Source organism: Phoxinus phoxinus, assembly GCF_949152265.1.
Source record: "Phoxinus phoxinus genome assembly, chromosome: 6".
Taxonomy (NCBI): domain Eukaryota; kingdom Metazoa; phylum Chordata; class Actinopteri; order Cypriniformes; family Leuciscidae; genus Phoxinus; species Phoxinus phoxinus.
The window spans coordinates 18,090,619-18,107,465 of record NC_136881.1 but is presented as its reverse complement, the minus strand read 5'-3'; positions in this window follow the sequence as shown (position 1 = coordinate 18,107,465).

Here is a 16,847-nt window from a genome sequence, read left to right as displayed (position 1 = left end):
TCAGCTAAAATGGGCTATAAGGTAAAATGGACCAAATAAGGTTGTAGAGTCATATCTCTTTACATTTTTGAAGCCAATCACATTAGCTGATCTTGCATTGTTGCTTCAACACTTGTTGACATGTAACAATATTTTTGATTGCAGGGCAGGGTGTTACATGAAGCTTTTAAGAGAAATTGTAAAGTAAGTGAGCCTGACATTGTAATTACATTCAATTCAATTCAATTCAATTCAAATTTATTTGTATAGCGCTTTTCACAATACATATTGTTTCAAAGCAGCTTTACAGAAAATGCATTTCAGAAATGTACATACAAAAATACAGTAAGTTAATCATAAATTTAGGGCATAACATATCGCCGACGTTGGGTCGTCTCGTCACAGGCGTCGAGTCGTCTCTTTGGGGCATCTGAAGTCTCCATGAGGGGCTGGATACATAACTGGAGCTGACGAACTCTATTTGAGTTATCTCGGGACAGGCTAGTGAGCGAGCGACTGGGAGAGCGAGTCTGAGCCTCGGACAATATCAGGAAGGCTATTCCAGAGTTTAGGAGCTAGATGTGAAAACGCCCTCCCTCCTTTAGTGGACTTAGTTATCCTCGGTACGACCAGAAGCCTCGAATTTAGCGATCTTAAAGAGCGTGATGGATTGTAGGGCGATAGAAAATCCCTTAAATACACAGGAGCTAAACCATTTAGGGCTTTAAAGGTCAGTAGCAATACTTTGTAATTGATACAGAACTTAATAGGTAACCAGTGTAGAGATGATAAAATTGGTGTTATATGATCATATTTTCTTGACCTAGTAAGAACTCTAGCGGCTGCATTTTGGACTAACTGTAGCTTGTTTACTGAGGATGCAGGACAACCAGCTAATAAAGCATTACAGTAATCCAGTCTCGAGGTCATGAATGCATGAACTAACTTTTCTGCATCAGAAACAGAGAGCATGTTACGTAGCTTAGCAATGTTTCTAAGGTGGAAAAAGGCTGTTCTTGTGACATTTGAAATATGATTTTCAAAAGACAAGTTGCGGTCTAGTATTACACCCAGGTCTTTTACTGTAGAGGATAGAGTAACAGGACATCCTTCTAGATTAAGGTTGTATTGTAAGAGGTTTTGTGGGCAGTTTTTTGGACCAATCAGTAATACCTCCGTTTTCTCTGAATTTAATAGAAGAAAATTACACGTCATCCAATATTTTATATCTTTAACGCACTCTGTCATTTTAGATAATTTAGTGTTATCATCTGGTTGTGATGAAATATATAATTGAGTGTCATCAGCATAACAGTGGAAACTTATTCCATGTTTTCTTATAATATTACCAAGTGGCAGCATATAAATTGAGAATAGCAGAGGGCCTAATACAGATCCTTGCGGCAATCCATAATTTACTAACGTTATCTTTGATTTTTCCCCATTTAAATGGACAAAATGGTAACGGTCTGATAGGTACGATCTAAACCAGCTTAATGCCTGTCCCTGAACACCAGTGTAATTTTGAAGTCGATCTAAGAGTATTTTATGATCTATAGTGTCGAACGCAGCACTAAGATCGAGTAAAACTTGTATTGAGATACACCCTTGGTCAGAAGCTAAAAGTAAATCATTTGTAATTTTAACGAGCGCAGTTTCTGTGCTATGATGTGGCCTGAATCCAGACTGAAACTTTTCATAGATATCGTTTTCTTGCAAGAAAGAGCACAGTTGAGCGGACACAACTTTTTCTAGTATTTTAGACATAAATGGAAGATTTGAAATGGGTCTGTAATTTGCTAGGTTATTTGGATCTAATTGTGGTTTCTTAATAAGAGGTTTTATAACTGCCAGCTTGAACGTTTTTGGAAAGTGACCTAAAGATAGAGACGAGTTAATAATATTGAGAAGAGGCTCTTCCACTACAGGTAACACTTCTTTCAGTAGTTTAGTGGGTATTGGATCTAATAAACATGTTGTTGGTTTAGATGCAGTAATAAGTTTATTTAGCTCTTCCTGTCCTATAGTTGTAAAGCGCTGTAGTTGTTCTTGAGGGGCGATAATTGAGGCTGAATCATAAGACTCTGTCAAAGATTGTACATTTACAATTGTATTTCTGATGCTTTCTATTTTCTCAGAGAAGAAATTCATGAAATCATTACTACTAAGATGTAACGGAATATTTTGGTCAGGTGATGTCTGTTTATTTGTTAGTCTAGCCACGGTGCTAAATAAAAACCTTGGATTATTTTGGTTATTTTCTATTAGTTTGCGGAGATGCTCAGCCCTGGCTGCTTTTAGAGCCTTGTTATAACGTGACATACTGTCTTTCCATGCAATTCTAAAGACCTCTAAATTAGTTTGTTTCCATTTGCGCTCTAAGTTACGAGTTTCTCTGTTGATAACATGCGTAGCACTGTTGTACCATGGTGCTTTAGTTTTCTCTCTAACCTTTTTTAATCTAATTGGTGCAACAATTTCTAATGTACTAGAGAGAATGGTGCTCATACTGCTAGTCATTTCCTCTAGTTCATCTGTTAGTTTCGGTTCACTGAGGAGCGGAGATAGATCAGGTAAGCTATTCAATAATCTATCTACAGTGGTTGGAAGGATTGTTCTACCTGGTCGATAACGCGGCGCAACATGACACATTTCAGCCGTACGTAGTATGCAAGTTACCATGTAATGATCAGTGACGTCATCACTTTGCGGTATAATATCTATATCGGTTGGATCGGTTCCATATGATATAATTAAATCTAGAGTATGATTAAGACGATGAGTGGGACCACTAACGTTTTGCTTGACCCCAAAGGAGTTTAGTAAATCTGTAAACGCAGCCCCTAACGCATCATTTGTGTTATCAACGTGTATGTTGAAATCTCCAACAATTATTGCCTTATCGACATTGACTAATAGATCTGAGAGAAAATCTGCAAACTCTTTTAGGAAATCCGCATAGGGCCCTGGAGGTCTATATACAGTTGCCAAGGCTAGAGATAATAGAGATTTCTTTCTTACATCTAAAAGCGTCACATTTAGCACAAGTACTTCAAACGAATTAAACCTGTGACCTGTTTTCTGAGTAACATTAAGAATATCTCTATAGATTGTTGCAACACCGCCGCCACGACCAATCAGATATGCTTATAACAGTATCCTGGCGGAGTGGACTCATTAAGACCGAAGTAATCATTTGGTTTAAGCCAGGTTTCAGTAAGACAAAGTACATCGAAGCTATTATCTGTGACCATTTTATTTACAATAACCGCCTTAGGTGTAAGCGACCTAATGTTTAGAAGACCTAGCTTTAGACATTGTTTTTGTTCACTAATATTGAGATTTTCTGGTTTAATCACAATTAGATTTTTCTTAGATCCTGCAGTAGATTTATTATTTGGCCTCACTAAACGAGGAATAGACACAGTTTCTATATAGTGTTCTACACTGGTACTTATATCACTAAATTTGGGGCAGCAAAGAATGTGATTTGGACTTTGACTTACTAGTCATATGGTGTGTAACGTCTTGGAGATGTTGTCCGACAGAACAGCCGCTCCGATTCTGCCGGGGTGTAGGCCATCAGCACGGTAGAGCCTAGGTCGCTCCCAAAACAGATTCCAATTATTTACATTATCTACAAGACATTCATCACTTATAAGGGTATAAGCAATTATAAGTAAGCTTACCAACAAATCAAAGATTTATGAGCAATGTTCTGACGTGCTCTTTCAAATAAAAAAAGTTAAATTAAAACATTTCAGCTTAAATGGGCTGCATACACACACACACACACTTTTACACAGAAATTTTGAGATTGAATTTTTTTTTATAGGCCTAGATATATATCATGCATCCGACAAAATCTTAACAGTCTTCTTTTTTCCTTTTTGCAGTTTTTCTCTACTGCAGTATTTCCTCTCTCAATCAGTAGAAAATGTGGTTAACACCCAGTCATGCTTGAAACATTTTTTATCGGCATATACCGTGAAACTGGTATAATTTTTTAAAATACTGTGATATAATCTTTGGTCATACCGCCCAGCACTACTTTGTGTAATAAAAATGTATACAGCTACTTTTGGATTATTAGACAATGTCAAATTAAAGTGAATGTCCAGAGTTTTGTGATTAAAGGCATGTAAAGGGAACCACATTGAGTAGAAAGAGTGACAACTCTGCATGTGCTCGCCTCGCGCTCATGACCGCTATGAAGATCTGCACACAAACAACAAGTGCACATTAACGGATTGTTTGATAATTGTTCAGCATACACAGATGTTCAACTAATAAAGATCTGTGTCTGCAGATTTGATTTTAATCTATGTCCACTTCATCCAACTCTTTTGATGTTCTTAAATTTCCTGTTACGACACCGTAGATCAGTCACGATTTTCGAATATTCGATAAGTTGATTTAATTATAGAAAATTTAATAGATTTTGTGATTATTGTAAAAAAATAAAATAATCCCCATGTTTTTGGTGCTGATGCGGTGCTGATGCGTTCATGTAAGGTGGCACTGCCAATAACGCACCTAAAAGCTGTCAATCAACTCACAGAACAACAGAAGAAGAACACATTGTCTCACATGCACACTGTAGACTTGCGTCGCATATAACGGATACAGTAACTTGGGTCGGTCAAATAAGAGTTCTGTGTGGAGTTCTTATTAGACAATTAATAAGAATGAAGTGCAGTGCAAAGTCTGCCGTGCAAAGCTTGCTTTTCATAGGGCAACCACAATGCACAGTCATTTGAGGGCGAGGCACTCAGTAGTCCATCCACAGGTCAGCAGCAATCAGTAGCTAGTTTCATGATCAACCAAGTTGGATGCTAGATGGGCAGAGCAAACAACCAATCAGCTTTGTAGAAGGATAGAGTTTTAGAAATCTAATGGAGTTTGTAGAGCCCGAGAGCACGGTCCTGTCTAGAAAAATGATCACTGCCAGACTGGAGAAATGTTGTATCCCACTAAACATCGGACGTCTATTGGACAGGGAGATCATGTCTATATTGCGTCAGTCAGTCCAAGACCAATTTTTGACCTTTATGCAACGTGCAATCTAGGTCTGCTATTTGGACATCTAACCATGACCCCACCTGGACGTCAATATAATGTTCAATATTTGAACGCCGGAATAGGTAATTTTCTGGATGTTATATGGACGTCTAATACAGGTGCAGGAAATTGACATGATCTAGGTTTGCAGTTACCTCCAAATGAGGTCTTTTCTACGTCATGTTTGGAAGTCAGATTTTGGTTCCCTGAAGGTGCAGACTGTGATGCCATGTGGACGTCTAAGACAGGTGGAGGAAATTTACATGATTTCCCACTAAACATTGGATGTCAGATAGACGTGCAGATCATGTCTATATTGGGTCTGTCGGTCCATGACCAATTCTGGACATCTATTCAACGTCCAAACTAGGTTCACAATTTGGACGTCCAACCATGACCCAACTTGGACGTCATATTGACATTCAACATTTGACCTTTGAAATGGGTAATTTTTTTGACGTCATTTGGACGTCTATGGCAGGTGCAGGAAATGTACATGATTAATATATAATATTTTTAATTTAAAAATATCAACATTGTTGTCATCAACATGATTAATACATATGCATACAGATTATTAATAATTATTTAAGATTGTTTTCCAAAAACTCCATTTGATTGTCTCAGCACCAGCTAATATCTGGAGACGCAGTTTATTATAGTTTTCCTGTGGCTCAAACAGCAGAGCATTGGTGCTTGCAACGCAAGATCATGGGTTCGATTCCCAGGGAAAGCAAGAACTGATGGGAATATAAATGTGTAATACAATATAAGTCACTTTGGATAAAAAGCATCTGCCAAATGCATAAATGTAAATACAATGGTACAGAAAACACGTCATCCACCATTTTGAAACATGGGACTACAGTTATAGAAGTTGTATAAAACAACGTAAAATTTGTCTAAATTTGATGTTGAAAAGATGTCCACAAACGACCACATTTGGACTATAAATAACCCTTACACGGAGGTCCCACGGAGGTCAACATTAGACGTGCGGTAGATGTCGAAAAAATACGTTGTCTGGCGTCACAGTCTGCACCCTCCTGATACCGACATAGGACGGACAAGCACAGCGTTGAAACTACGTCATCTGGAGGTAACTTTACGCAGGGGGATGCTTCATTTAGTCAGTTAACAAATGTTGAACCAAATGATGTACAACCAAATCATACATCACAGTCACATGTCATTAGATTGTTGATTGGGAAATTCACAGTGCTGTTCTGCAGACCAAAGCCATGCCAGCGTAGCCTGGCTCCGCCCTCCTACGTACTTCCGCTCAATTTTAATTTTCCTTCAGTACTAGGTCTGGGATTGTGGTGTATTCTTTGGTTTTCTGAAATCAAAATTTCACCGGTCCAATCAGCGAACAGAGGGAGTGGCTGAGAACGATGGCGTTGATGTCGTGCGTTAGTTTGAATTGTAGTTCAGTAATGGCAGCGGAGAAAGATGCGAGCGATCACTGATCACTACACAGCATTTGCGGCAGATCCGAACCGAGCGCAGCGGCGTATTGTTAATGATTAGACCCAGCTTGTCATACATTAGACCCAGCTAGAATACATTATCACTGTCCTTAGTGTCAAATATACATTTAGAATTTGTAATTGGTTCGTGAATTCTTCAATTCGAAGAACAAAACCTGCAGCTCTCGTTGACAGACATCTTATTCTAAACACAATCCTCTGATCATTCGGATACGTGTTTACGTCTGGTTCAGGCGCATGACATAGGCTACGTCAAGACCAAACGTTAGCGATTGGTTATGGCAGATCCTGAGTGGCTCTGGGCAGATCCAATAGTTTTAAACTTCAACAGAGTACCCGCCTACAAGGACGCTTGTGAATGGAGAGAGGCCAGACTCTCTGTACAAATTAAATGTATGAGAGTCTGGTAGAACCAGGCTAATGCCAGAGTGGCATACTACTGAAAATCTGGCAAATACCCTTTCCACTGCTATGGACCACTGGGGACTATGCGGAAAATTCACTGCATGCGTGCATGACGATGCGAGCAACATGGTGCTTGCCAACATTGAATGATTAGAGTGGGACTCTCAACCTTGTTTTGCACACACACTCCAACTTGCTACAAATTACGGTTTCAAGCTTCAACACAAACCATGTCGTTGCATCTGCCAGCTGTCTTGTTTCTCATTTCCATCACAGCACAACTGCAACACAAGCACTGAAACAAAAGCAGCAACTGCAGAACTTGCCTGAGCACAAGTGCAGTACTGCCGAACTAGATGGAATTCTATTCATGACATGTTTGAGCACTTACTAGAGCAAAGATGGGCAATATCTGTGGTCTTATCAGACAGAGCTTTCACTAAACTATCAGATGCACAAACCCTCAAACTGACTGATGATAGCTGGAGAGTTACGGAGGAACTTTTACCAGTGCTTCACTCACTTAAATGTGCCGCCACTGCCTTGTGTGGAGAATCCGGAGTATCCATCTCCATGGTTTACCCAGTGACAGTAACTCTTCTGTCAAAACACCTCAAAGAAATCCAAGGAGAGTCTCCCAAAGTCTCTCAGTTCAGGCAAACAGTGACTAATTCACTGGAGCGCCGACTTGGACCTGCAGATGTCAGCAGCACTTGCAAGGTTGCATATATCACATCCTTCCTGGATCCTAGACTCAAACACCTGAGGTTCGCAACTGAGGAAGTTAAACACGGTGTGCAGGCCAAGGTGCGTGATCTCATCTCGAACAGCTCAGAGAGCGAAGAAGAGATAACAGTAAAATCAGATGAAACAACCATTGGCCAAAAAGCCACGAAGTGATTCGCTGTATGCATCTGCAATTGCAGTCTTCTTTGGTGAGGACTATAACGTAGAAATGTCAAACATAACCAAACTAAATCAGTGCTGCCAGGACATGTGGCCACCCATCCACATTGACCCCTTGAACTGGTGGAAAACCAACAACCACAAATACCCGACTGGCAAAATTAGCAAAGGCTACTTTTGTGTGCCCGGGAGGTCTGTGCCATCAGAGAGGGTGTTCTGACTAATTGTGAACAGATTGCGCTTCCGTCTTCGTCCTGAACATGTGGACATGCTAATTTTTTAAAATAAAAATATGAGAAAGGCTATTGTTATGAAGACAGACGTTAAAATTAATGTTCAGATAAGTACCGTCATTCAGGCTGTTCACAATGTTTTTACGCATTTAGGCCTTGCCTAAAATCATTATGGCTTGAGGTGATATTCATGGATGAATCAATATAAATTGTTTCGATTTTTTAAAAATTGCTATACTTTTTTTACCTTGAAATGCCCATCACTAGTGAGAAACTGCTTCAGACAAATCAGTGCGTGCAGAAAACTGAACAAATAATTCAAACTGATTCGTGAACCAACTTAGACAGTTTTGCCAACTTGTTTGATCAAGTCTTTGAACAGAATTGACTCAAAAGAGTGATTCATTTGACCTCATGCCCCAGAAAAAAGGAGACGGAGCGCTTGGAATAAATTATGTATTTCTTAACATGTATTGCATTAAAATAAAGTAAAGAGAGGAACGTTGCCCAATGTAACAAAGAAAAAGTACAGTTTTTTCATTAGAAATGTAATTGTTTTAAAGTAAAAGTACCCACATTTAAATGTACTCTTAAAAGTAAAAATTTGAATGCAAATGTAACAAAGTAAATGCACTTTACTACCCACCTCTGTCTGTACCGAACTGTGTTAGGCAACATCGCAACTATGACAAGAAAAAACAGGTAGGCCTATGCTTGAGTAGTCTGTCCTTATTTATGTCGCATCTTGTGACATAATTTCCTGTTTTTGGTTCGTTTACATGCGTTACGTCAAGACACATGCTGATTTCCAAATCTAAAAAATCCTATACCCTCAAATAGGGCATTATTTGAAGGGACAGCCATTTGTAGTGATGTCCGAAACCATAGTATTATCGAGTGCACTCATTCTATCCCACATTGCACCGCAATAACGAGTGTACAGCCACTGTCCAAATTCGCTCACTCGTTTTCATTCACTCCTTCAAGTGAACAGTGGACTAATGTAGGGAATAGTGATTGAGGGTTTAGGGGGTTATTTTGGATTCAGACATATTCTTTATTGTTATGGGCAGTCAGAAGAGCTGTGTTTTCTTCATTTGTGTGTGTTTTTTTTTTTTTTTTTTTGCATTTCTCCCTTTGGGTCCTCCTAAGAGGGTTCAGCATAAAAGCAGAAAAGAAACTGCCAGAACTTGAGAGACTTTCCACCAAGAGCTGCATTTGTCATGCCCAGCCTGTTGCTGCAGTTTACATTCTTGTTGTTGAATGAGATAGTCACCAAGGCAAGGCAATGCAAGGCAAGGCAAGTTTATTTATATAGCATATTTCTTACACAATGGTAATTCAAAGTGCTTTACATATAAAAGGAATTAAAATAATCATAAAATAATCACACCATATGCATAAGAATGAACAATATCATGCATAAAAAAAAAAAAAACATATTTAACTTTAGGCTAAAATCCTATTCGTGACTACCTGAATCACCAAATTCGTGGTGCCCCTGTCTGACTGGATGAGTCATTAATACATAGATAAGATAAAGTGCAATCAGTTGGACATACAGTAAATGCACAGTCTGGCTTTGAATGTGACTGTTGGAGCACATCTGATCTCTTCTGGAAGCTGGTTCCAGCTGCGGCTGGCATAGTAGCTAAAAGCAGACTCTTGCTTTGAGTGAACCCTTGGTATTTCTAAGTGACTTGATCCTGATGATCTTAGTGATCTGTTTCACTATTCAGTGAGCATATTAGGCAACATTTCAAATCATATCATACCAAGTTTCATACAACATTTTCTTCTCTTTGGTATTTAATTATTATTATTGATTGTTGTGAGTGTCTCCAACATTTACACTCCTTGTAGTTTAAAGGGGTGGTTCAACCAAAAGTGAAAATTCTGCTTTACTTGGTGTGATGTTTGTTGTATGCAAGTTTGAATAATTCACGGAGACACTGGTTTCATGCGACTTGGGCTGCATCCCAATTCACATATATCCGTCCTAAATAGCATTCGAAAGTAGAATTAGTACGTCCCAAATCATAGTATGTTGAAATAAGTGTTCCAAAGATACCCGGATGGTCTACTATTTCCGGTCAGAATCCGAAGTGCAGATCAATGAACACTCTAACTGCTAATATTGCCAATACCCCATCGTGCGTTGGGCGAGGATTCGGTTAGAACTACAAACATGAGTAAAAAGTGTTAAAAAAAACTACAGACAGTAGTCCGGCATTATGTAGAGAGGTTTAGATAAAGGGGTTCGAGTGATTATATATCAGTATCTAACCTGACGAAAATGTATTTATTCAATGTTGTCCACATTATATTGCATCTGCAGCAAGATGATTGACAGGGCAGTTTACAGTGACAGGATGCACGCGACAGATCTGTCCGTTAAAGATGACGAAGTAGTATGTCTCAAAGCTTGCCTACGTTTTTGCTACACACTCAAAAGTATATACTTTTTCTTCACAAAAAGAGTACATACTTTTAGGTCGTAGTATAAGTAGGGGAATTGGGACCCAGCCTTGGTTCTATGCTGAACTTTCTTATTCTCCTTTTTTACAGGTTACAACCCAACACATTTTTTAGACTGAGGCGCCATCCTCAGGTAAGGAATAATACTACAATTACCATACATCACATCTTCCCTGTTAAGGACTAAATTCCCTTATAGAATAGTTTAAACAACACATCTACTATTATTTTTATTTTCTCAATTACACACTATAACTTAAACCAATGTTGTTCCCATAACCAATTAACTATAAATATATATTTACTCTTTAACTCCTCTTTAATGCTTTCACGGAGAGTAGAGTTTTGGTGGTCTAATCAGTCTACCCTATCTTGACCTTTTGACCTGTTCTTCCTTGTCCCCAATTGGTGTTACAGGTCTTTTCACTGGTGACAGTGCAGGTGATTGCACTGGAGTACTACTCTCTTCAAACTCTCTGTTTGCTGAAGAACATTCCTACAACTCTATAGAGCTTGGTTGTGGAAAAGTCAGTTCTCTGGTTTTCAGCACGTGTCGTCGATTTCTTCTGAAGGTGTTTCCGTCAGGCCTTTGAATCACATAAGATCTAGGTTTTTCATGACTCCTCAACACAATTGCTGGTTGCCAGTTGTTTTTGACTTTTACTCTTACTTTCTCTCCGTCTACTATAGGTGGTAACTGTTTTGCTTCACAGTCAAAGTAACTTTTCTGTTTCAGCTGTCTGTCCTGGATGTCTTTATGTACAGTTGTGGTCTCAACACCTGTGTTGATGTAGGCAATTTTGTTTTCAGTCTTCGACCATAAGCATCTGTGCAGAAGATAGTTTCACACCATCCAGCATTTCTGTACTCCAGTAGAGCAGTATCAGCATCTCTTTGGCTCTCTTGTGCTTTCTTTAACAGGTTCTTGACTGTCTGGATTGCTCTTTCACTTAGTCCATTTGCCTGTGGAAATCCAGGACTTGAGGTGGTATGTCCAAACTCTGTCTGGAATGTCATGGCAGATGAGTGGCTCTTTGGTGTTACTCCGTCTGAAATTATTACAGATAGCACACTTCAACATGACATCCTCAATTTGCTTCGCCATGCTGGGCCAGAACATCACATCTCTTGCCCTCTCTTTGCATTTGACAAAACCCAGATGTGATTCATGTACTCTTTTTAGCATGTCTGCTCTCAAGCTTTGTGGAACTACAATTCTCCAGTTCTTGAAGAGTAACCCGTCGGAACAGGTAAGTTCTTCTTTGTAAGTCCAGTACTTTCTTATGTCTGCTGGAACTTGTCTTATGTCTGCAGGCCATCCTGACTGAACTACTTCCACGACTTTCTGCAACTCTTCATCTTCTGCTGTTGCTGTTCTGAATGTATTCTGCTTTGCCTTTGAGATTGGTAGACAAATTAACAAAGTATGAACTTGTAACTCATCTTCCAGGAGTGGTGACATCAAAGTACTTTAACACTGGGGCGTTGCTCACAAGTGACTTCAGTCTTTCAAAACTCTTCTGTTGTTCTGACTCCCAATGCCATGCTACATCTCCCTCTAGCAGTTTCCTCAACAGAGCATTGATGTCTGACATGTTTGGAACGAACTTGGACAGATACTGAAGCAGGCCTAAGAACCTCATAAGTGCAGCTTTGTCCTCTGGCTCTGGCATGTTTTGTATCGCTCTTTCTCGTTGTCTGGCTTCAACCCTTCTGCAGTCAGAATGTGTCCAACATAGCTGACTTCGGTCATCCTGATCTTGCACTTGTTTTTGTTCAACTTTAGATTGATGTTTCTGATTCTGTCTAACAGTTGTCTTAGTCTCCATGTTCCATGTCTTCACCCCACACCAGAATATCATCCACTATGTGTTATCATTTGGGACTGCTGTTTCCTTAGTTCTGCCACTAGATGTCATGTCACTCACCTGTGGTCTCTCGTTTGTGTAATCATCTTCACCTACACCTTGTTTCCCTCTGTGTATTTTAGCTCTGTCTTTGTTCTCCCTTGTTACTTGGTCTTTGTATGAGATGTCTGCCGTGCGCCCTGAGTTTCTTAGGATTTATTGAGACCCTTTGAACTAGTAAGACTTTTTGTTTAAGTTATTTAAAGAAATTCTCTTGCATCTGTTTAGTGTTTTGTTTTGTTTTTGTTTTCTTCCTTTTGTTTTTTACCTCCATTTTGAGGAGAACCTTTGTTGGAGTTTTTGTCATCTTCTTTTGTTTATTAAACCATCTTACCTGAGACCTCGTATCTTGTGTTTCGATTGGATCCTACCCCTGCTTTCTGGTGGCTTAATGGTATTACCGCCTAGCTCTTACACTAGAGACCCGAGTTCTAGGCCGGGTTGTGACAGAAAGACCAATGGATTCAGAAACACTCACCTATAAGGACCTGGTGGCAGTGATGGCTCAGCATGAGGTAGCGTATCAACGTCATGAAGCAGTTCTCACCCGTCAGGAGGAACTGATGGCCAAGCACTCTGACCTTCTCGCTGATGTGATGAAATCCATTGGCCAGATTTTTCAACGGATTCCAGGGAATTCACCGCCTCCCATTGATGAAGCCCAAGTATTCGCTGAGCCTCGGCTTCCACCTCCAAAGCCCTTTTCGGGGAATGCCAATTCATGTGGAGGATTCCTGACTCAGTGTTCCCTGACATTTGAACTCCAGCCCTCAAGCTTCCCTACTGACCGCTCTAAGATTGCCTACATCATCACTCTCCTTGCAGATAAGGCACTCTCCTGGGCCACTGCGGTATGGGAATCTCAAGATGTCTGTTGTGGCAAATACGCTCTATTTGTGGAGGAGTTCAAGCGGGTGTTCGACCATCCAGTGAGGGTTGGGGCATTACAGACTCTCCCCTGTCCCGAGTTTCCGGGAAATGACCGTCCCCGCCCAGTTACAGGAGGGCTGTGATGGGGAAGATTAGTGCTACTCCTCCCAATGCAGTGCTTTCCGTTCCTGTAACTCTTTCCTGGGAGGGCTATCAACATCAGGTCCGAGCAATGATCGACTCCGGGGCTGCTGGCGACTTCCTGGACCGGTCTCTGGTCAGGAGGCTTGGACTACCAACCCAATTACTTCCTCGACCCCAAACCGTTACTGCCCTAGATGGCAGACCCTTGGAACCGGGCTGCATTACGGAGATCACTTACCCTCTTCGTCTCACTGTTCTCCAACATCAACATATGGAAGAGTTTTATCTAATTGACTCTCCCGAGTTCCCTGTGATCTTGGGTTATCCCTGGCTGCACCAACACAACCCTTGCATCGACTGGTTAGCTGGAACCATCCTGAGTTGGGGTACTACATGCAAGGTTACCTGTCCCCTCTCGAGTCCCCCAGCCCAGAGTCCCGAGTCTCAAGAACCCATAAACCTGTCTCGAGTCCCTAGTGTCTACCACTGCTTCCAGGCTGTTTTTAGTAAGTCCCGAGCCACTTCCCTACCACCAAACCGCTCCTATGATTGCACCATTGACCTTCTCCCTGGCACCTGTCCCACTAGAGGTCGGATCTTTTTCCTGTCTCCTCCCAAACGTATCGCTATGGGCATGTACATCAAGGAGTCCCTAGGGGCTGGCATCATCCGTGCTTCCACTTCCCCGGCAGGAGCGGGCTTCTTCTTTGTGGGGAAGAAGGATGGAGGATTCAGGTCGTGTATCGATTACCGGGCACTTAATAAAATCACGGTTCGGAATCGCTGCCCCCTTCCTCTGATGGCCTCCACCTTTGAGCTGCTACAAGGGGCTTCCATTTTCTCCAAACTGGATCTATGCAACGTCTACAATCTCCTTTTCCATTCATCCCCTTGATTCAGCAAGGGGATGAATGGAACACGGCCTTCAACACTCCCATGGGTCACTATGAGTACCTAGTGATGCTGTTCGGGCTCACCAACGCAGTCTTCCAGGCCCTTATAAATGACGTACTCCGGGACATGCTAAACAAGTTTGTTTTCATGGTGGAGACTGTATTCATTTGTGTCAGCCATTTGCTAGCTGTTTCCTCACTTCGTTCAATTTTGATGGTACCTATAAACAATTCAGCTTCTTCTTGTTGTTCTATCTCATGGACTTTTTTCTCAAATCTTCTAGGTTTGCCTTTTTGTTATGGTGTTTTGCACATGCGGCTAAAATGGTTCTTCCGCGAGCACTCATTACAAATTTTTCCATAAGCAGGACACTTCCTTGGCTCATGTACATATCCACATCTTGTGCACTCTTCCTTTTCTTTCCCTGTGTGCTTGAAATTCACCTGTCTGACAGTTGACTTTGTCTTCGTGATTTTGTTCACAGCCACTTCTGCTTCTTCATGCAGCACTTTCATATGGCTTTGTGTTATTTCTTTGCACAACAGATATCCACAGCCTTTGCTAGGTTCAAATCTGTTTCCCTGAGAAGCCTAGCTCTCACAGTGTCATTGTTAACACCACAGACAATGCGATCTTTAATCAAGTCATAATTTAATCTTCTGAATTCACAGTCTTTTGCCTTATTTTTCAAGTCAGTCACGTATGCATCAATGGTTTTGTTCGGTCTCTGTGCTCTCGTGAAAAATATATGCCTCAGATACGTAATATTCTTTCTTGGCTCACAGTATTCTCTAAAATTCTCTTTGAGCACTTCAAAATCATCCACATCATCATTAAAGTCCATGGTATTAAATACCTTTAGTTTCACGTGTACGTTTACTAGCCCGGAGCAGTGAATACAGAGTAATTCTGAAAATAAACTCTTAAGAACTGAATCATATTAGATTAGAAGACGCAGACATTTGACACAAGCCTTGACGCAGACGTTGTCCCACACTGGCAAGAAAATGCACTCCCAACAGCAATATAGATTTTCCGCGTTTGTGATGTTGCCGGTCAGCTTCGTCTGTAAACCGCTGAGCAGTAAATCCAAAATACGTCAGTGAGTACAGCTTCCACAATCTTCACGGGGAAGACAGCAAGATTGACGCAGCAGGGGGCTGCAGCGAGTTATATACACGGGAGGCGGGACTCCCTGAACGCTGTAGCGATTGGCCTGTCAGTCTGACAGATGTGGTGTAATTGGTGCTCCCATAGTCGGTCAAGCCGGAGGCGTTCCCTTAGTGAGATACAGACGAAAGAGAACATCAAAAACTACAAGTGTTCTTCATATCAAAGTCCATTTCAAGGAAAATCTTTTTACTCAGTCACCATTTGCAATGCCTAAAAGTATTTAAAAGCGTTTTTTTTCAGGCTAGACCATCCAATACGCATGTGCAGTCCTGAGCGCGAGTCTCAGCTTTGTATGGGAACTGGAGTTTCTAGACAGCTGCAGTGGCGCAATGACTTAACCAATCAGTGATTGGCTCTTTTGCTCAGAAGGCAGGATGTATTCTGCCATATTGCGCTTTGCAGTTTCTCCAATTCATAACATAAGTAATAGGAGTTAACATTCTTTCTATAAATATATAGTCTTTGTTCATTTCAAATTAATGAAAGTTTAAACATGCTAATAGATATCCTTTATATAGTTCTGTTGTGTTTGTTTTATGTTTGTTTTGAGAAAAGAAACAACTTTCTTTGTAACAACTTGTAACATTCTAAAACAACATTCAGATGCATGATACTACATTAAGACAATACTAAGATAGCATTCTATGCGTGACTGTCAATAAACATTAGAGCACCACATAGGCTGAATAACTCATTAGACCTTTGCCAAAAGTGTGTCTACATGTGTTCAATGATTAGAATGTAAAGCTTACAAAATGTTTATCCTAAACTAGCGCTAAGACACATAATCGGCCCTACCTAAATTTACAGTCAGGAGCCGTAAACAAAATGCACATTTGGTTATAATTGTCCTGAAATGACACTGAACTGTGTAGTTATAAATTAATAACATGAGGTGGTATAGGCAAAGAAAGAAAATTATATTGTGTAATATTAGCTAAGTGGCAAAGCTCATTCCTTTTCTTTCGAGGTTTTAAAAACAGGCTAACAGGTAGCCTGTTTTAAAAAAATTGAAAGAAGGGAATGATGTGTCATTTAGTCCTGCAGAGGGTAGTATTGGGTCAATTAAAGGAGAACTCCGGTCAATTTTAACATTGAGCAAATTTTTTTGTAAATTTGGAGTGTTGTCAATACAGAGAACAACGACAAAAATCAGTTTTGCCTACACCGTGTTATCCTTTTTTTTTATTTGCACTCTCTTGACTTCAATGGGGCAAGTTTTAAACCTGCTTTTAGCCTCTTAACATCCTTGATGTGTCATACAAGTGCCCAGCCATGTTAGATGATTCCTTCAGAATGAACACGAG